The following is a 22,455-nucleotide window of genomic DNA, read 5'->3' as shown; positions in this document are numbered from 1 at the left end:
CTAACCCTTAAAGCACTTAGGCACAACCCTGTCAGGACCCCTCTCACTCCTGAGAGCTTTTTCTATAATCTCACTTTTTAAAAAAACTATCTCTTTACTCTCTTCCCTTTGCAAGATTCATTCTTCGACTCTGTGAGACAAGAAACTTCCTCCCCTGCTTCATGTTCTCTCCTCTTTTGTTTATTACTTTATTCTTTTTTTTTTTTTTTTAAGATTGTATGTATTTATTTGAGAGAGAGAAAGCGTGCATGAGAGGGATGAGGGTCAGAAGGAGAAGCAGATCCCCGCTGAGCAGGGAGCTCTGGTCCTGGGACTCCAAGATCATGACCTGGGTCAAAGGCAGTCACTTCACCAACTGAGTCACTTCACCAACTGAGCCACCAACTGCCCCTACTACTTTATTCTTGAGAAGCATCTCATCGTTTCCTACCTATAACATCTTCAGGTTAATTCTTCCCTGAAGATATTTTCTTGGGGAAGCCTGAAGAATCTTTTCTCCCATTCTCCCATTTTAGGGGAGAAAAGACAATGGTGACAGAAAATTATCTCTAAGTAATATATGATGTGGCTTTAGTGGGAATACAAAGTAGCATTGGGAAGTGTGTTCTAACATTTATATTCATAAAAACAACATAGTAATAGAGGTTCTAGGGAGGCACTAAGTTCCTTTCCCTTTCCCTTTTCCCCCCATCACCTCCCTTCCTTTCTTTCCCTTCCCTCCCTCCCTATTCTTCTTCCCTTCCATCCTTCTTAGAATCCTCAAATGTTCACTTTTATTCAAATACAAACTCCAATTTGACTGGGTTTTACAGTGACAGTTCCATTTTGAAGAAAACTAAAATGAAATGTCACCATCAATAAATCAACTAAAGGATCAAGAAGATTTACAGCATGAGCACAGAAATCGATTTAGCATAGGGATTAAGAGGTTATTGACTCAGCCAGAATCCAGTCTGGACACTAGCTCTATCATTTATTGTGCATGTCCTTGAGTGAGTTAATTAAAGTAAATCACACATCTTCCGATGAAAAATGGAGATAACACAAATTCCGAGTTTAATTGTAAAGATTAGATGATAATGTGCATGTGAAAAGCTTAGATGTGCCTGGCATATAGTGAGTACTCAATAAATATGATAATTAATACATTACAAAATACATCTTATACTAGCCATAGCATTGTGAAATGATAAAGCAGAAGGCATTCTAATACTCTGCCTAATTAAGCAATAATTCAATTCATGTGCTTCCAGTGTTGTTTACTATTACCTCATTCAAATGACATCCTGTAAAAACCATTTGATCCTCCAGTTGACTTGGATTTTACAACCAATAGTGAATTGACAGGCTTTGAACTTGGGAAAGCTCAATCGAGTCTTCGGAATTCCACAGGGTTGATGTGGTTCACTGCTCGTCCAATGTGTACCTCTACTCTGAAGCTGGCTACCAATGCAGAATAGGGCAAAAGTACTTCAACTCTTTCATAATCACATGTTTTCACTTTAATCCAATTATAACTATTAGCCACATGTTTTAAAGATCACAGATCCAAAAAAAAAAAAAAAAAAGAAAAGAAAAAGAAAAAAAGGAACCATCAGGAATTGCTCTATGGTTTATAAAAGGGAAACATCTTTTATGACTTTATTAGTCTGATTTTCTATTATTGGTAAAGAGAAAAAAAAATCTTGTCTTTGTTCTTTGCCTTCTTAAGAAAACCAAGTGTGCTGTGAGTTAGGAGATGTGAGTTCTGGCCATGGACCAGCTGTGACCACTGAGTACTAAGGCAAGTCTTGTCTCTCAAACAGATCCTGCGCTGATGATCAGTGAGATCCTTTTCAGCTCTAACAGCCCATTATTTCACACACAGTTACTTTCCCAGATGGACGAGAAGGCTATAAATGGTACATTCAGAGAAGACAACAGGGGACAGAGTGAAAAATAGGGTGTGTGTATGTGTGTCCTTGGAAAGCAAAGGAAAAAAAAATCAGTGGATGCTATTCATTAGATGTTGATGAGCAGCAAGATGAGTGCTGTTCTGAATATTGATTTTCATGATATTTCAGCTGTTAAAATTAGCTTTATCATGAATGGACGGCATACAACAGGGCTTTATAAGTCTTAAACATGCATTTGTTGAGCACTGATAGTATAGTATACACAGTTTATATTTAGTTGCCAGAGAGTCTGATCAAGTTCGTGTGTAAGGAAGTCTGTCCTGCAGCAGCTTGCAATCAAGTGGTCAGGCAGAAAAAATGTAGAATTAAAATAAATTGCTTCATGGGTGACAGACAAGTCATGTCCAAACCAAGTATCATCCCAGTTAAGCTGACTGCCTTGGGGTGATGAGTTAAACGGCTTAAATGTTCAACACATATCTTTGGATTCCCCTTTTAGAGATCCCTTCTCCCTTGAACAATTTAAAAATTCTTACCCAGAAGCAACTTTGTTATTTTATAGATGCTCTTCCACTTTTAAAGAGATTTTAAAATAATGTGTTGTTTTTTATTACAGAATATATAACCATTAAATATATACCCATTAAATATATATTATATATTACATATAATATTTTATGTATTATATAATATTGTATATATATTCCATATTAAAGATAAACCCATTAAAGATACTACATTAGAAAATACAGAAGATATATTTTTTTTAAAACACTAAAGAGAATAAAGGGCATATACAATGGAAAGCCCATTTTCAAGTGTAAGGATGTATTTGTTGCATTATTTTTGTGTGTTGTGTACAGTCTCATTTAATCTTTGTAATAACACATGGTATTATCACCATTCTGTGTGACAGATGATAGAAATGAGACTCATAGAGGCCCAGCAATTTTTCTGAATTCACCAGGCAAATAAATTAGGGAGCTATGAGAGACTCCTAATCTCATGTTCTTCCTAATTTCTCATGCTGCTTCTCTTTCTTAGTGCTTCTCTGGAATTGTGTGCATACAGACAGAAGTCCTGGGGAAGCCACTTTCACTTCTGCTCAACAGAGATGTTGAAAAAGAATCCTGTGAGATTTACTGACCAGCTTGATTTATGAAAAATGTATGTCTATCTTCCCTGTAGGATTTTATAAAAAATCAGATTTTCAATGAATGAATTTTAGATGCAATTTTCCATTCACCTACCAAGAATGGGCAGGTCCTTCCTAGAGATATAAGAAATCTACTGAGAACAAGAAAAACACTATACCAGAGTCAAAGCATGCCTGTTGCCATATAAGATATCCTGTATCTAACATTATCAAGTCCTAATTAAAAACTGCTGATTTCATTTATATAATTCTATGTTCAGGCAAATTATGCATTGTTTCCAATGGGCATAAATATATTTACAAACACACAAGAAAAATTTTAAATATGTCTTTAAAGACAAGATTAATAGGTTTTGAAAAATTAAATCTTGTTCTTATTTAAAAAAATACTAAAGAAACCACAGGAAGCTTTCTTTACCTATTGATACCTTTCAAAATATTAACTTAATAAGATTAAACATTTCCTATTATATTTTTAAAAGGTGGCTAGAAAATTCATATATTGCTTGTATATGCATGAAATGTGTTTACCTAACACAAAAGAAACTGTTCACATTTTGATTATTGGAACCCTTTTGAATTTTGAGCATGAGAATCTACTATTTATTAAAAATATTCTTGGGGCGCCTGGGTGGCTCAGTGGGTTAAAGCCTCTGCCTTTGGCTCAGGTCACGATCCCAAGGTCCTGGGATCAAGCCCTGCTTTGGGATTTCTGCTCAGCAGGGACCCTGCTTTCCCCTCTCTCTCTCTCTTCCTGCTTCTCTGCCTACTTGTGATCTCTGTCTGTCAAATAAAATCTTAAAAACAATAAATAAATATTTTTAAAAAATAATAAAAAGTAAAAATAAAAATATTTTCAGTTGTAAATAAAGCCCTACGTATGAGCAGTAATCACTAATAGTAGCTTAGGATAGAAATGTAACACTTTCAAAACCACTGAAGAGCGTCATTTCCTAAAAGTCGGTAAATGAGATAGTTATTTCATCAAGAAATGGATACAGTCTGACTCACTCTCTTCCAAATCACATAACGCGGTCCAGTGCAAATTGTTGAAAGAGTTTTGATTTTTTTAATTTTCAGATTGGATTTGGAGAGTTTCTTCTTATTCAGACTCTGTCTCGGGCAGGAGCAGAGCAGCAAGACCGAGCTTGGTAACTGGATGAGGACCTCTACAGAAACACTGCAGAAAACAACTGTCTAGGATTTTATTTCCTCAGTAAAAGATATATCTTGATAAAATAAATAGAAATATTGAAAAGAATATATATATAAGCTAGACTTATACTCCCCTTGATTCACACCTCTGGCCATAACGATAACAGTTAAAGGGTACACGGGTACACGGTACTAGGCCAGTTTGAAAAATGGAGTGCCTCTGCAACTCCTATTTCAAATATTCCTTTTTTTTTTTTAAGATTTTATTTATTTATTTGATAGAGAGAGACATAGCAAGAGAGGGAACACAAGTAGGAGGAGTGGAAGAGGGAGAAACAGGCTTCCTGCTGAGCAGGAGGCCCATTCAGGGCCTGGAATCATTACCTGAGCAGAAGGCAGACCCTTAACAACTGAGCCACCCAGGAGCCCCTCAAATATTCCTTACCATACAACAACAACAAAAAATACATTCTTAAGGTACAGTTGAGAGGAAAGAGAGGTACTCTGAAAAGTAGAAAAGAAATACCTATTAAGAGCTTTCAGCTGACTGGAAAGAAACTTTTTAAAAATATTGCCTAAACTCTCAAGTCATTCTTAAGATGGATCATTTGGGATAAAATTGATAAAATTCACCGCTTGTCAAAGCTGTCTATATTTTTCAGTGAGTTGGGCAGTGTGAGTCATGTACAGAGTCATCTTGACTTTGACCCCTGTAAACCACAAGTTGTGAAACTGTTTAAATCTCTATTCTTTTAACACTTGTCTAAATAAATGGCATTTAGAATTTCTTAAGGTCTTGTTTTTGTCTCCAAAATCCTAAATCAGATTTTAAGACATTTCCATGGTAAACTCAAAAGGGTTTTAACTTAATAACTATATGTCACATCATTGGTTCTTTTGCCAAAATTTCTGCTTCTTTCCAACCATGTCCAAAGAGATATGGTAATTGTTTTTCCCCATAAAATCTATAATTTGAATAGTGTTTTCTTGACCTTCCCATTTGACTATCTCTAAAATCCTTCAAGTTAGAGGAACAGTTATGAATATCACCCACACTAAATTGTAGTAGGCTCCAGGGTGTGATTTATCAGTATGAGGGGATTTTCAAATGTCTTCCTAAGTCAGCAGCCACTTTCATCATTTATATCTGAGTTATTTCCTGTTTTTCTCAGTACAGGAATGATTTGGTACTCAGGCCAGTAATCTTGGTGATTTAGTCATGTCATTATTGGAAGTAACCTCGATTAGAAAAAAATACGCCTTTTCCCGAATTGCTGACTTACTTTGTTGGGATGTTGGTGGCAGTGACTTCAGAGTCCTGCTTCTATAACATATAGGCTGGGTGACCTTGTTTCAGTTGAGAGCAGAGGAAAAAAATATATATATTTTAAAAGTGGGAAAGAAAGACTAAGATTGGGTGCCTGGTGGCTCAGTGGGTTAAGCCACTGCCTTCGGCTCAGGTCATGGTCTCAGGGTCCTGGGATCGATCCTCATATCGGGCTCTCTGCTCAGCGGGGAGCCTGCTTCCCCTCTTACTCTCTGCCTGCCCCTCTGCCTACTTGTGATCTCTTTGTCAAGTAAATAAATAAAATCTTATTAAAAAAAAAAAAGAAACACTAAGATTTTTCAGTTGAACTGAAGGAGGCTTTTTCTTCTCACCATAACTCTTTAAATATTATCTAAGCCCTCAAGTCACTCCTCTGCTCTAAGCTCCTGTGGTCTCCTCTGTCCCATGGAAATGACAATGACAGACCTGTTCCTCACAGAATATGGGGAGGAAGAAATAACAAGGCAAGCAGAAATCTTAGACCAGCTCCTGGCATAACAAGCACTCAATACAAGTTGTGTGTTATTACTTTAACTGGGTATTAATCGTATTTTATATATAACCTGTTCTCCCCAGAATAAATCTATCACCAATGAAGACTTTTAAAAGGAACTCCACAGATGATAGGTACTCAGTGGGCCTCTAAATATTCACTGGAAATAAAGCCATTTACTAAAACCAAATACAGATCATATATATATATACATATACACATATATGTATATATATATATATATGGTATAATATATGTACAATTTTTAAAAATTTGGATTTGTTTTAAATAGCAGGAAAAATATTTCCATTGCTCTAATCCTCATGTGGTTCAAATACATTGATGATGTTTATTGTTCCAAGGAAAAGCTGACCAGTAATAGACTGTGGAATCCTATAATGCTTTTGCTCAGTGTGGGCCTGGGCATTGGGATTATGTGTAAGAGATGCCAGACCCATTCTGGTAGCAATGGTACTAATCATTGCCCAAACTTGGCAATCATCAGCTCATAGAATTTGGTGCTTTGAGCAAAGGTGTTAATTATTCCCCTCCCCCCTTTCTTCAAGAGTACCCTTTTCTCTTAAACTAACACATATACTCATGCTTAACTAGACAGAAAAACAAACATAGGCAAAGTAGATGGGCAAACAACAGTGAATCCAAGTGCACACTTGGCATTCAATTCCAAAACTGGTGTCAAACTCAGTTTGGTCAATAGTAAACACTTCTTCTCAAGCATATAGGGGTCAATAGAAACAACAAGAATTAGAGATCAACACCCTTCCATAATGTTAAGTTCTTTCACTAAGGGCCAGGTTCTTTCAGGTGCTATCTTATTTGGATTTTAATTTGTCCTGACATTCCTCCAAGAACTATTACAGCACACCACATCACTGTATTCCATTTAACTCCCAAACCACGGGGAAGCTGGCCGCAGCTTCAAACAACACTATTAAAAATATCACAGGAGAACCTTGGAATAGGAATTCCAGGCACAAGCTACAGCCTAGGGACAAAGAGAAGCTGTGAAGACTTTGAGAGATACTGGGATAGAGATTCAGCAGAATTTCAGAGTCTGAAAGAAAACAATCCTTAAAATTCTTGTTTTAGGTTCCTAGGGATGATTCTCTGTGGTTGTGCAGATTTATTGAAAGACAAGAATAAACTGCCTCTCTTCCTTCCTCCCTTAAATTTTTCTTGTCAATAGATGTGCAACCAAGTGTAACCACAACTCACGGTGGCTTGGCAAAGTTGTCCGAAAGGGAGGTTCCCCATTGCTGGGCCTTGCAAAAAACAGCAGACTCATTAGTACATCATTTCTGTTTCAATCTGGTTATCTCTATTGTGCCATCTAAGCAATTACTTGAAAGTCTTCTGGTGAAATCCTGACTCTAAGGGTTTAAAATGCAGGCACAGAAATGAGCTCAGCCAGGGCTGCATGAGAGGCCCCAGGCATCCAAATGTGAATGAGTGTTTTGAAAATCTAGCAGACTTAATGGATTAAGTCTAGAGTCCCACCACTTGGGAGGTCCAAATTCAGGGCCTTAGATCTGGGAGGAAGATGCTACAGTTGTGCTGGTGAAGGAAGAGGAGGAAGAAAAGCCAGGGTCGGTCTTTCAAAGACACATTTTCTGGGTGGGAGAACAGCAAAGAAAATGATCCTGCCTATCAAGTTCTGCCACAGAGTCATGGCAAACTAAGTACGACAACGGAAGAAAAGGCTTTGGCATAAACTTGCTTATTCTGGTTGATTGGCTTACAGGCCTCTAGATTCTTCTCAGAAGATCCAGACAACTAGACATGATTATTTATTTTTGCAGGAGATTCCAGCAGTATGGGCAGGCTGGGCTTCTTCTGGTCTGCCCCTCTCAAGAGTTTTTCCTTCACATCACATGCTTCAGTTTGGAAATTTATACTCTGTACTATGATTATCTGATTAATATATATCTCCCTTCCCCTGGCTGCCAGATTAGAGGGACTCAGGACAGCGATAATGCTGCTTTCAGTCATCTTTGTATCTCAAGATCCCTGCTTAGGTCTGGAGCCTGGAGACTCTCAAAAAACTTTTAGAATAGAGAGCCCAGAAATGGATCCTCAACTCTATGGTCAACTAATCTTCAACAAAGCAGGTAAGAATGTCCAATGGGAAAAAAGTTTCTTCAACAAATGGTGTTGGGAAAATTGGACAGCCACATGCAGAAGAACAAAACTGGACCACTTCCTTATACCACATACAAAAATAGACTCAAAATGGATAAAGGACTTAAATGTGAGACAGGAATCCATCAAAATCCTTGAGGAGAACACAGGCAGCAACCTCTTCGACCTCAGCTGCAGCAGCTTCTTCCTAGACACATCACCAAAGGCAAGGGAAGCAAGGACAAAAATGAACTATTGGGACTTCATCAAGATAAAAAAACTTTTGCACAGGAAAGGAAACAGTCAAAACCAAAAGACAGCTGACAGATGAGAGAAGATATTTGCAAATGACATGTCAGATGAAGGGATAGTATCCAAAATCTATAAAGAACTTATCAAACTCAACACCCAAAGAACAAATAATATAATCAAGAAATAAGAAGAAGACATAAACAGACATTTCTGCAAGAAAGACATCCAGATGGCCAACAGGCACATGAAAAGTGCTCCATATCACTTGACATCAGGGAAATACAAATCAAAACCACAGTGAGATATCACCTTACACAGCCAGAATGGCTAAAATTAACAAGTCAGGAAATGACAGGTGTTGGCGAGGATGCAGAGAAAGGGGAACCCTCCTACACTGTTGGTGGGAATGCAAGCTGGTGCAGCCACTCTGGAAAACAGCACAGAGTTCCCTCAGAAAGTTGAAAATAGAGCTACCCTACGACCCAGCAATTGCACTGCTGGTATTTATCCTAAAGATACAAATGTAGTGATCCAAAGGGGCACGTGCACCCGAATGTTTATAGCATCAATGTCCGCAATAGCCAAACTATGGAAAGAGCCTAGATGTCAGATGAATGGATAAAGAAGATGTGGTATATATAGATATACAATGGACTATTATGCAACCATCAAAAAAATGAAATCTTGCCATTTACAATGACATGGATGGAATTAAAGGGTATTATGCTAAGCACAATAAGTAAATCAGAGAAAGACAACTACCATATGATCTCACTGATATGAGGAATTTGAGAAAAAAATGAAACGAGATGAAACCAGAAAGGAAGACAAACCATAAGAGTCTCTTAATCTCAGGAACAAACTGAGTATTGCTAGAGCAGAGAGGAGGTGGGAGGGGTGGGGTGGCTGGGGGATGGACACTAGGGAGTGTATGTGCTATGGTGAGTGTTGTGAATTGCGGAAGACTGATGATTGACAGACCTGTACCCTTGAAACAAATAATACATTATATGTTAATAAAAAAAATTACTTGTTCAGAGAATATTGTCTAAAATGTTAAATATACCAGTTCTGGAGATCTAACCCCAAAGTAAGCAATTCATGGGCTCAACAGTAACAACGGCTTATTTCATATGTGCGTAGAATAAAAAATTGTTTAATTTACTTACAAATCTGTAGTTTCTATTTACCTGCAACTGCCAATGAGACATTGCAAACAAGGTAACTGGTGTCAGGAAAAGTAGGAAACAAATCCATCTATAGGTGATCTGAAGTCAAGTCAGAGTTAGAAAAGCTATGGCAAGCCGTATGAAGGTGGGGACGATGAACACACAGAGAACATGAAGAACTGAATAAGTGGGTCCAGAAAAAGGAAACATCAGATAGGCATACAAACAAATAAGTAGCAAAGTCTCAAGAAAGATACTGTCCTACCAGCAAAAGAGATTGTAACTCTCTAGAACTGTAATTCCTCCAAACTGATTCCTCTAAACTGTTACACCCTAATCCTTGTAAGAATGACATTTATTGCCATCCAGTTATTTCTGATAACTAAGCCAATCTGATGGGAAAGCTACTATATGCTAATGTGGGACCTTTGTGAAGTACTGTGTCAAGACACCCACTTTTTGCCAATAGCCTGGGAATCTGGAGTTCTTTCTCGGAACTCTTAAGAGTGGTTCCAGGAAAAGTTACCTCATAGGCTTGATTCAAGGAAATGAAACTCTTCTGTCTTTTACTGGCTGTTTGAAAATATGGTCACTCAAGCAAGATATAACTTTTTTCCGAAGTACATCATGGTGTACCCCTCACATTTATTACAACTATACAAAGGAATTCTACTCATCTTAGATCTCATAGTCCTTGAGTTGGTTTCTGCTGGCTGCTTGGTGCTCACTTCCTGGTAGAGATCATAGCAAGATGCATCTTCTTTTTCCAGTCACTAGAGACCATCTGGAGCTCAACAGAAACCTAACTTGGGACATCTCTGGCAGCAATGAAATTCCCTTCCATAATCACTTTAGGATCACGAATGGCACTCCTTGCATATGAGAGCAGAGTGGCCCAAGCTCTTCTTGAATATATGCTTGCTCTGTCTTGAGCATCAAACCAAACCCCACTCCTATCTCACACATACATGTTGGGAAGGCAGCTGTGAAGAATGACAGAGGGGCAGAGTCTCAGGCTGGGAGATTCTGCCAGGAGAAACAAGGAGGTATCATGAGGGGAGAAGGGGATGGGTTTTGGGAGCTCGGAATTAACAGGGTATGGAGGGTAAGGAAACCAATATTAGATAAGATACAGGAGAACATAGAGAAATAAGGGAAGGAGGCAGAGGAGAGAGTAGGAAAAAACAAGGCAGAGAATATAATGAAAGAAGTGCAGGAGACTGCAGGGGAGGACATGAAAATAGAATATAGAAGAAACAAAAGTGAACAGCCATGAAATGAGAGCGATGCAACAGAGGGTTGTGTTATTGGTGCAGAATCTGAACCGTAACTGCCAGGGTTGGAATCCCAACTGTATAACTTCGGAATAATAACTATGGGAAACAATGACTATGAGCTTCAGCTTGTCCTTCTGTAAATGGTGTAATAATCCTACCTCACAAGGTTGTGAGAATCCAGTATGATCACGTGTGTTGTCTTAGCACAGAGCTTTGCTAAGTGCTAAGTGGTGCTACTGTGAGTGAGGTTAAAGGAGAGAGGAACAGAAAGGTAAAAGAAAGAACAAAATGGAGGAAGCTAGAAGGAGAGAGATTTGGACAGAAGAACAAAAAAAGAAAGAAGTGAATTTCTCCTAATAATTTTAACCTTTCTTTTTCCATACTATGTTCCAACTTTCTTTGCCCACTCTATTACTTTTACCTGTTTTCATGACACTTGGGAAAAACAGGTACATGGTGAATATGAATACCTACTTAAGTGTATTTTTGTATTAAACTAACCTGCAGTAGGTTGTATTTCTTTAAGAGTTGAAATTATTCGGGGGCACCTGGGTGCCTCGGTCCTTTAAGCATCTGCCTTTGGCTCAGATCATGATCCTGTGGTCCTGGGATCAAGTCCTGGACAGGGTTCCCTGCTCAGCAGGGAGCCTGTTTCTCCCTCTCCCACTGCCTGCCACTCTCCCTGCTTGTGTTCTCTCCCTCTGTCACATAAATACTTTTTTTTTTTTTTTTTTAAAGAGAGAGAGTTGAAATTATTCCTTGGAAATGAGTAAGATCAAGGTTACATGATTTTAAACCAATCATCCAAAAAAACCATTTATTTTCCCTTCCTCCTTACTGTATTGACTAGCTATTTGACAGAACTGAATGAATTGACTGGTTATTTTGAAATGTGTGAACCCAGGTGTAGCCTGTAAGGAGAATAGAGCACCTAGTGTTCTTGGTGGTGTATCTTTCCAAGTTTCTCTCCACAACATGAACCACTTCCTTTTACTTGAAGTCATTTTGCTTTTCTCATTAGTCTCATGGTCCAGGGCTAGTGTTGAGTACTGAGGGAGCTCTAAACACAAGACCATAAAACAACACAATACCCAAAGCATAGAAGGAATGTACTATGGAGTTGTTCTTACCCTCTCAAGGAAAGGAAGAAGAAAAGTGGAGCTGTAGGTGAAGTATGATAAAGATATCAGAGATCTATTCTTACAATAGGGAGGAGAAATGAAGCCATAGCCCATATCAGAAGGGAGAAACTCTATACACTCATCACACAAATGCTCCAAAGTGCACTTGGCATGGAGTTGAGTACTTGTCAATCACAGACATGCCTCCCTAATACTTCCACAGAGCTGGATAAATGGTGTGCTCACAGACCCGCAGCTGGCTTACCTTCACTGACCATGAGTAAGGCTACTCTTAAATGCCATTCAGAATAAACTGAAAGGAGTTTTATCTTCTTCATATAAACATGCCCTTTTGGAGGACCATGGGACTTACATAAAATATTGGTTAGTACTGGCACTGCTTCTCACATTTTCCTCATTCTGACACAGAGGTAGGACAATATGGACATATCCAACCTTTCTTTCTTTCAAGTTATTCCCTTCTGTCAAAGGGCTTAAGAGGAAGTTTGATTCTACTTTCCTTCTTGAGTCAGAGACACAGTTTGCAACATTGGCTTCTACTGCCCTATGTTTGTCTTCAGATTCTACTTAGTAGCCATTTAAGACATTCCAAGAAGAGAAGTGTAAGGACCTCCTGACTCCAGGACTATGGGACACACAAGTTGATCATGATGGTGTTCTAGCACCATACCCTGCACCGTGAAGGCACAAGAAAAGAACTGACATGTTATGGGGCAGGCTGTTTGGGAATAAAGAGACATAAACTAATTTTTAGAATAATTTTACTAGAGGGACACCTGGGTGGCTCAGTTGGTTAAACGTCTGAATCTTGATTTCAGCTCAGGTCATGATCTCACAGTCATGAGATGGAGCCCTCCCCATGCTTGGTGGAGAGTCTGCTTGAGATTCTCTCCCTTTCCCATGGCCCCTCCTGCCCCCCAAATAAATAAATAAAGCTTTAAAATTTTTCATTAGAGTTATGCCGGAGATAGGTATACAGGCTATGGTAACACAGAGAAGGTCCTGACCCTGCCTGGGGAAGAGGACAGTGCTTGGATTCAGGTGTCACCTTACCCAAAGAATGAGGTGAAGTGAGTCAGACAATTAAGAGAGGAAAGTGAGTTCTAGATGGAGAGAAGAGAACAAGCAAATGTAGAGAGCTTTGACACATGACATCTATGGGTGGAAGAAATTTGTTGCTGGAAGAGTCAGGTGGGTCCTATGTACCACTGCTGAAGAGATGAGATTTTATCTGGTGGCTGAAGGGAAGTCCAGAAAGGTTTTAAGCAGGGCAATGCCATTTTCAGACTAATTTTTCAACAATATCAATTTGGTTGCACTGCAGAAGACACAGCCAAAGTGAGTACACCAAAGAGAGACTATTTAAGAAAGTGGTTCTCAAAATTTTTGATACATTGTAAGATATACATTTTCATGGTAAAATGGCTATGAATGTTGGTGTGTATGTGTGTATTAACAATATCATAAAATTATATTTATTCTTGATACTATAGATGCTGCTTTATATTCTATTGCTATCTATTTAATTCTCTCTAATCAATATCTATTCTATTTTTTTTTTTATAAAATGCTAAATGCAACTGACAGTTTCAACGTACTATTTCAGGGACTACTACAGTAATCTGGGGATAGCTGAGGAGTACCTGAACTGGAGAAGGATCAGCAGGGTGCAGAGGAGAGCACAGATTTGACAAGTATTTATCTATCTATTTATTTATTTATTTTTAAGATTTTTATTTATTTATTTGACAGAGATCACAAGTAGGCAGAGAGGCAGGCAGGGGGAGGGGGAAATAGGCTCCCCGCTGAGCAGAGAGCCAGATGTGGGGCTCAAACCCAGGACCTGGAGATAATGACCTGAGCCGAAGGCAGAGGTTTAACCCACTGAGCCACCCAGGTGCCCAATGACAAATATTTAGAAAGTAAAATAAAATAATAATTATTTATTTGATGGAGAGGTGTATGATGTCCAAGTTTCCAGTTTGGCTAAAAGTGCTTCTAATTGAGACAGGAAGAACAGATTTGAAAAGAACTATAAATTCGGTTTTGAAACATGTTGTATTTATTTATTTATTTATTTGTCTTAAAGACTTATTTATTTGAGAGAGAGAAAGAGCACGAGCAAGAAGAGGAGCAGAGGAAGAAGGAGAGAATCTCAGGCAGACGACTCACTGAGCACCAAGCTCAACACAGGGCTCAATCCCAGGACTCTGAGACCATGACCTGAGCCAAAATCAAGATGCTTCACTAGACTGAGCCACCCAGGCGCCCCAAAATGCTGTATATAAGCAGTGGAATGTCATCAGGCACTGGGCTTTTGCCTGAATCTGAAATCAGAGAGGAATCCTGAGCAGAGACAGAGTTTGGGGAGTCACCAGGGTTTGGGAAGTAAAGCTACAGAGGTACATGAAAGCATCTAGAAAGTGCACGGAATGAGAAAAGCGATCAGCCAGAATTCAAATACTTCTGTTTGAGGAGGGGAGGAAGACAGATGATGAAAAAGAGAAAGTGTGAGAAAGAGTATTTGGAGCAGCAAGAAGAGAGTAAAATCATTTGGGAGAGAATGGTTCCTAGTAAATCTGTGTTGAATAAAGGCTTACTGAGTAAGTGAATAAGGAGAGGGTTTCAGAGGAAGGTCTCTCAGCTCAAGGCAGAGAAGGCAAAAAGGAGCTCGTTGGACACCATGGTAAAGGCGGTGGGAGCAGAGGCCTGTGAGTAAGTCTGCCTGCTGCAGCTTGGGTGGTGCCTGGGAGGTGAGGAGGGGGAGCAGCTTGGCCAAGAAGAGAAAAAAGAATAAGTTAAGGGATCAACAGGGGGTCTGTCACTGGCCTTTGCTATTGGTTTTTTGTTGTTGTTTTTAAGATTTTATTTATTTATTTGACAGAGAGAGAGGGAGGCAGAGAGAGAAGGCGGGAAGCAGGCTCCCTCTTGAGCAGAGAGCCCAATGTGGGGCTCGATCCCAGGACCCTGGGATCATGACCTGAGCCGAAGGCAGAGGCTTTAACCCACTGAGCCACCCAGACGCCCTGTATTGTGTTGTTTTTAAGACTAAGACATGTGAATAGGGAAAGAGGCAGAAGCAAAGGAGAGATTACAAATGTGAGAAAAAAAAAGGAAAAAGCCAGAGCCAGGTCCTGGAAGGACTGAGAAAAGAGCGCCAAGGGCAAAGATGTAGAAACTGACTTACGAAGGGAAGGGGGAAAGGGAAGGGTCACATCACCTGCTGAGGCCAGAAGGGAGAGAAGGATGGGTATGGGTGTCAATGAGAGGACACAGACCCGGGGAAATTCATATCCTCACAGTGAGTTTCTTCATTAGGCACAAGTAAAGCCACTTGTTGCAAGGGGGTCCAGAGCAGCTGCAGGGTCAGGAAGGTTGACAAAGGGAAGGAAGTTCAGAATAAGCACTAAGGGAAGTGAGAGAAGGCACAGAGCAAAAATAAGGTGTCAGGTGGTACTGAGGGTCCAGCAGAGGGGAGAACCTTGACTTTATTCGAATTTCAGCTTCAAGTCATGTGGGATTTTTTTCCCGCCAAGTTTAGATAAGGAAACGGAACAGGCAGATCCTGAAACTGACAGTGCTGGGTCTTTCCTGGGAGGTGTAAGGAGATCAGGATGGCACGGAATTTGAGAGAGAGCCTGGACAGGCAAGAAGGAAGGGAAAGGAGACTAAAATCCCCTAATTAGGGGATTGCCAAGCGACATATTCTATTTCCCAGCGTCCTTTGCACCTAGATGTGGTAGGTGTCTAAGTGAGCCAAAGAAGATATAAATAGAAGCATTATGTGGGGTTTCTGGGAATTCTCTCCCAAAGGGAGGGCATGTACTATTCTTCCTCTCTTCCTCTGTCCTACTGCTGGCAATTAGATGTGATGGCTAGAGCTCTCTCAATGTTATCTTGGATCACTGAGGCAAAGCCTATATGGCGGAGGAATTATTGGAAAAAAAAAAAAAATCAAGGTTCCTAAAGACATTGGAGCAGCCACACCAGCCCTGGACTGCCCACTTGTATGTCTCTTTTACAGGAAAGAGAAATAAACTTCTATCTTGATTAAAGCATTACTTTTCAGGTCTCTTTCATTCCAGCTGAACCAAAGTCCAGCTACATCAATGTGCACACACAGTGACGGGACCACTTGGAGGGCTGCCTTGAAAGAGAATGTGAACTCTCTACCACCTAACGCCAAGCAGAAAATTTTACAATAAGCAAAGAAGCTTTGGTCTTTCTAGGAGATTACAGACTGCTCTTGATTTGAAAGGAGAAAAAACAAAAGCTAAAACTTGGATTTCTTCATGAAATTTTTAAAAAATAAAAGGAAGCCTCAGGGACATTATTGCCTTTTTTCCTGTGATGGCAAGCAGTCGTCTCTGCACTTTTTGTAAAGAAATGTACTAAAATTAATGACCACATTAACACCCAGCATGACACATTTCCACTGTCTTACACATTTTTTTTTCCTTCCCTGAAGGGTCGGAATTCCCATCGGTAGGCATAAAATGGTCTAAGCCCAAGCCTAGTAAATCACTTGCATTGGCTTGTTTTTAAAGTGACTAAGCAGCTGGAGTTTTCAAGGTCAGAGGAATCATCTGCCAGGGTCACATGTGTTTCACATGTCAAGTAACGTATATGGGTTCCACTCCATCCAGGATTGTACAGAAAAAGACATTTGCAAACAAGTGATCCAAAGCCATGTTTCCAAACAGCTGCTATGGTTATGCGGACAAGAGTTACTATGTAAACTGTGTAAGTTGAGGACTATGTTTCCAGTCACTCCAAAAGAATAGTCATTACAATCCATAATGTCGAAACTGAGAGGGCCTGTTTCTGATCATGAAGACACACAATAAATACTCCATTAGGATAAAAAGTGAAAGTATATGATTGCTGTTATTATCATAATGATCTTGTTCATGTGCAAGTGGGAAGAATGTGTACTGGGTATAAAAATAACACAAACACAGAAGTAAGATGAAACCTGGTGGACTTCAGGTAATGAACCTTGGCTAATACTTATCTCTCCACTTCATGCTGCAGGCAACACTGACTAGAACCTACAGACATGACTCCTGGGTGCTAATAACTTCCTTAACAAGCTGGACTAATTGGTATTATAGAGCCAGACTCATGGCACAGGGAGGGATGACCTGAGGATTTAAGGAATTTAGGAATAGAAAAAACTTTTTTTTTTTTTTTTAAACTTCACATTTTAACTCATAGCATATTTAGAGATGTCTGGCTTCAACAAAGAGAAGGACGAGGGTATTGATTTTTGTGAACAGCTCTTCCAGTGGGTTGTCCTAACTCAAAAGGGATAATTGGCTTTGAAGAGTAGCTCTTATATTGAGTTTTTATTGAGTTCTCATAATGTTCTTGGTATGTGCTCTTCAAAGCCCACAATCAGCCTCTTCATCTTATTTATATTTACCAGTCCTAACGATCTCTCATGTGTAAGACGTGCTGAATGAAGATTGCCTTCTGACCAGTTAACCCCTCTCTGCAGGTTTTGAGGTTGGCTTCTGTATTTTGTAAGCAAAATAACAGGCACCTCCCAGTCAGCAGAGTGGCACAGACAGGCATAGACAAATACCCACTCTAGCTAAGTATGGGCGCCATTCAAGCTGACTCTCAGCTCTGAGTCACTTATACAATCAAGTCCCTGAACATGTTTCTGTCCCTAATATTTTGTTGCTCTAGGCAACCATCAAGTCCACACGAAGACTTCTGCCAACTGGAGAGGATGACTAGCCAGGGAAGCCAGAATTTTCTTTTAACTCTTTGTTGAAAATTCAAAATAGTAAATGGAGGGTATCCCGGATATTCTCTACAGGATCTACATTGGGAAAAGTGGAATTCAGACACTGAGTTAGTGTATCTTTTATTCGCTTCTTAGGGAAATATAATTATATAGAAAATATAATTATAGAAAGGTAATTCATCAGAAGTATGCATTTTTAAAAAAGAAAAAAGAAAACAGCTGGTTGGATATTTAAATATCATCTAATCTAATATCCTCATTTTATAGATGGAAAACCAGTGCTCGCTTCGGCAGCACATATACTATATAGATGGAAAACCAGCTTAAATTACTGACTCAAGATTCAACAGGGAGATAGAGTGACAGAGGAGTGATTATAGCTCTGGTCCCCACACCCCAGGGTTATTGCTCTTTCTATAACTTTCACAAGTTCAGGGCCCCATGTAGGATGAAGGAAAGTTAATAAATCACAAGTGAGGAGCACCTGGGTGGCTCAGTTGGTTATGCATCCACCTCTTGATTTTGGTGCAGGTCATGATCTTGGGGTTGTAGGATTGAGTCTTGCATTGGGCTCTGTGTTCAGTGGGGCATCTCCTCGAGATTCTCTCTCTCTCCTCCCTACCACCTGCATTCTTTCACTCTCAAAAAATAAATAAATCACAAGTGATTATCTTTCTTTTGTAATAGCAAATGTTTCTGTAAAGGGCTAATTCACTGGGGTGCTGGAAGCAATCCTAACTCTGCCACTAGGTAGTGATCATTCATTAACACACCCATTACAAAAGTCTGGCCAGGAGGGACATTTAACTATTCTAACATTTGAAAAGCACTTAAGGTGTATCATTGCTTATCTGAATGTGATCTTTGCTTCCTGAATTCTTAATACACTTGTTGTCTGTGATACAATCCTGGAGAGTGTCTAAGATTCTTGGTGTCTTTTTCATATGAACAATTATATCTTGCTAATTTCTTGGAAGTAGGACTGCATCTTATTCATTCCCATTTCCCTGAAACCCAGAGTACAGAATTAAACATGTTTTTGTTGATTGCTTGATGGTAAGTCACTATTAATTTTATTAGCTCTTATAGTTTAATAATAATCTATTTACCCAGAAATTAATTGTCCACATACTGCTACAGTTCAGTACCAGGTGCAAAAAGCCCCAGAACAGTCAACAAATGCATTTAAAAGCTTATTTGTTAAAAAGCAGAATCAGGTGGCTGATTCTGATGGCTACCAGAGGGAACAGGGTTGAGGGGATGGGTGAAATGTGTGAAGAGTGGGAGGCACAGGCTTCCAGTTATGGAATGAACAAGTCACAGGGATGAAAGGCACAGTATAGGGAATATAGTCAACAGTATTGTAATAGCGTTGTATGGCGGATGGATGGGAGCTATACTCGTGGTGAGCGTAGCATAACATACAGAGAAGCTGAATCACTATGTGAGTCAACTAATGTGAAACTAATATAACACTGTGTTTAAACTATAGTAAAATTGAAGAAACAAACAAACAAAAAACCCCTTATTTGTTATATGCATTAAATATTCTAAAGCTCTACCTTAGAGATGGACTGGTCCCAACCCCGCTTTTATTTTGAGTTCATTTGTTCTCATTCAGACTCAGTGCAATGGCTAGGACTCTGGTTTGCCAAGGTGAAAGAAGCAGCAGATCAGAAGAGGCCACTGATGCCAGGTTCACTAAGAACGTTAAGAGGTAATCATTGAGTGCAGGAAATGAGAAGTTAAAATGCAGCAACATTTGGGTCTCCTAAATGTTGGGGGGAAAGTTCATAGATCATTAGCTCTAAAATGCCTCTGTGGATGTTAAGGAAGCATAGAAGAATAGATGTATATAGTCATGACCAGAGCCACTAAAAATAATTTCCTTACATTCAGTGCGTGCCTTTAAGAGGTTATGAATGAGCATAATACCTTTCAAAGATTTTCATTCTAAATGATTAAGATTATGAATTTGGTTTCCTAGAATATTTGTCATATAGATCATTTTCTTCTAAATGAAATGTAAGTAATCCACACACTGAGATAAACCAGCCTTAAATTCCAAATTGGAATTCAAGTATCAAACTATATTAATCCAATACATAATCCTATATATGCTACATATAATAGCAAGGATCATAATAATTCATACACTGTCAGAGTCATTCTACATCCACTCAAAATCATGACTACCAGTTACTAAACCCCACACATCTGTTCTTTTATCATTTACAACAATCTCCTGCTCCAAATTTCTGCAATCTAGCTATCTTGTTAGGAGAGGGACTTTATTTGACCTTATTCTTAGACATCGCTATTGTGCTCTAACTGGTCTCTGAAACTTTTATATCTTCTTCTTTCATTCTTTGGAATTTTAAAAATATTCCTAGGAGATTCTAATGAACCTACAAGTCTGTGAACCACTATCCTAAATGCCTAGCGCAACATTCATGTGACTCTTAATTACACCCTAAAATGAAACCAACTCCTTTAGCGGCAGACATCATACGTCAGTGATTTCTGAGCTTAGCTGCCCTTTAAGTGTGGCTCCCTCCATTTCCAATTCCCCCTTCTGTTTACTTAACAACTATTTGATAATTCTTAGGTGCCACTTCTTCCAGAAGACCTTCCGTATCTTACATTAGATCTCTAGCAGAGAAGTACTAAGGTTTTCTCTGCTTCTCTTTTTAGAGGTGCCATTTGACACTCAGGCTCAAAGAGACAAAGATGGCGGGGTGGGAGTGGTTCTCTTCGTTTTACTTTTTCTTTGTAGGGAAACACCTAAGGGGATCTGTCACACTTACGAATCCACCCTTCTTTGAAGATTTGATGTGAAAGCAGATTGGGCTACGCTTTGCACAAAGGCATTTTAAATGTGCAGGTGTGACTGTCCAAATGAACAACAATACTTTGAACTATTATAGAACCTTTCATCAAACGATATCAAAACAATTCAGCTTATAAAGCCTTAGGAAGCTGGTAGGCAAAATTTTCTATTGATATATAAATGGGGACTTACTGCATTAGCTATGTGGGTGATTTATTTCAAGTCCCAAACAATGGGATGTTCGTTTAGGCAGAGGAAACGATTTTCTGTGGGTGACTTCTCCAAGTTGTGACATTTAATTTCAAAAACGTTTAAGAAAAAAAAAACCTTTTTAAAAAAATTTTGTTGAATTTTAATTGCCAGTTCATAGGCATTTATGTTGAGAACTTAATAATCCTTTTTTTCTTTAAAAAAATATGGAATGCTTACAAATTTGCATGTCATTCTCAGGCAGGGGCCATGCTAATCTTCTCTGTATCATTCCAATTTTAGGATATGTACTGCCGAAATGAGCGTAGAACCTAATAATTATTTTCCCCTCTTTAAAAAAATTTTTTATTAATATATAATATATTATTAGCCCCAGGGGTACTTATTTTTCCCTCTTAATTCGACCAAGCATTAGCTTCTTTTTTGGATAATCCAAAGATGCTCATTGAACATACTAAAATGGACTTCACCTGTGGTGAGGGAGAACAATACTTACTAATGGTTTTTAAATGAAGAAAAGTGTGGTACAAATCAGTTTGGGTCTTATTATTATTTAAATGTGTAGCTGAGTACCAAGTCTCTCCACGAACACAAATCTAATCTTTTTCTGTCTTCCTCCTTCTGGCTTCTTTCACTGTTTTTCTTCACATACAATCCTGTGAGCTCCAGACTGGGAAGAGCGGTACTTTCCCATTTTCCCATATTTTAAATATGCTGTAAAGTAAACATGAGCAAAATGTGTCTGAGGAATGTTTTATCAGACTATGGTTTTTATTTTGTTTTGTCCCAGCATATTAGTTTTTCTTTTTTTTAATTTTTGCTCCATTTCAATGGTTTCTTTGATGTCTTGTTTTGACCAGCTGCTAAGCTTTTTTGTGGCTGTCCATTTACATCACTTTAAAAAATGGTACATAAATGAAATTTGAAGAAAATGAACAGTACTTTCACATTGTTTCAAAATCAAACATGTTCCTAAGGCATCTGATTTATGGCAGATGGAGAACAAAACCTTCCAGAGGGAGGGCTGTTAAATGAGTCTTAATTGCTTGCACATGAAAATATAGTGACTAAGATTGTGTGCACAATTAGGAATTTAAACATGTAAAAAAGAACTGGCCATGGAAACATTTTTGCAGGCATAGCTAGTTTGTATGAACACAGACAAAAGAAGACAAGTTAGTAAAGGAAAATAATTTCAAGAGAAATTTGGTTATTTACTTCCTTTTTCTTTATGTCAATCTTCTAATTGTAAAGATGATTCATTTACCTCTGAAACTCACTGTACACTCAAGAAAAAAAAGTTTTGTTCAAGAATTAGAATTTCTTTTTTAGTCCCACTCTGTGCCAGATACTAGGCTTGGTGCTTATTCATTTCATTTAATCCTAACAATAATTCTCTGAGATAGGTTGGTTATTGATCCACATTGTACAGATGACAAGTAAGTTGCTTAAATTGAAATGGCTAACAAGTGGCATAAGCAGGCTTCTCTCTATTGATGGAATAAATCCAGAGCCACACGCTGGCCCTTTTCCCTGCCCCAGCTCTACCGTGCCAAGCTCTTCCCCCAGAAAAAGATACAAACCTTTCAAAAAAAAGTAACCCTAAAGGTCTTCTACTTTCAGTACCCAGTCAAAATGCCTTCTTAGTGTTGAGT

The 22,455-nt window shown here is 38.8% G+C and overlaps 1 protein-coding gene across 21 annotated transcripts in view; it reads right to left on the bottom strand.

The window, feature by feature from the left end:
• PDE4D (phosphodiesterase 4D) overlaps positions 1-22,455 on the bottom strand; it is a 1,511,392-nt gene that overhangs the window by 158,452 nt on the left and 1,330,485 nt on the right. The gene's annotated exons all lie outside the window — the stretch shown is intronic.

Source organism: Mustela nivalis, assembly GCF_964662115.1.
Source record: "Mustela nivalis genome assembly, chromosome: 3".
Classification (NCBI taxonomy): domain Eukaryota; kingdom Metazoa; phylum Chordata; class Mammalia; order Carnivora; family Mustelidae; genus Mustela; species Mustela nivalis.
Note: the sequence above shows the minus strand (reverse complement) of the source record. Positions and strands in the feature narration are given on the sequence as shown.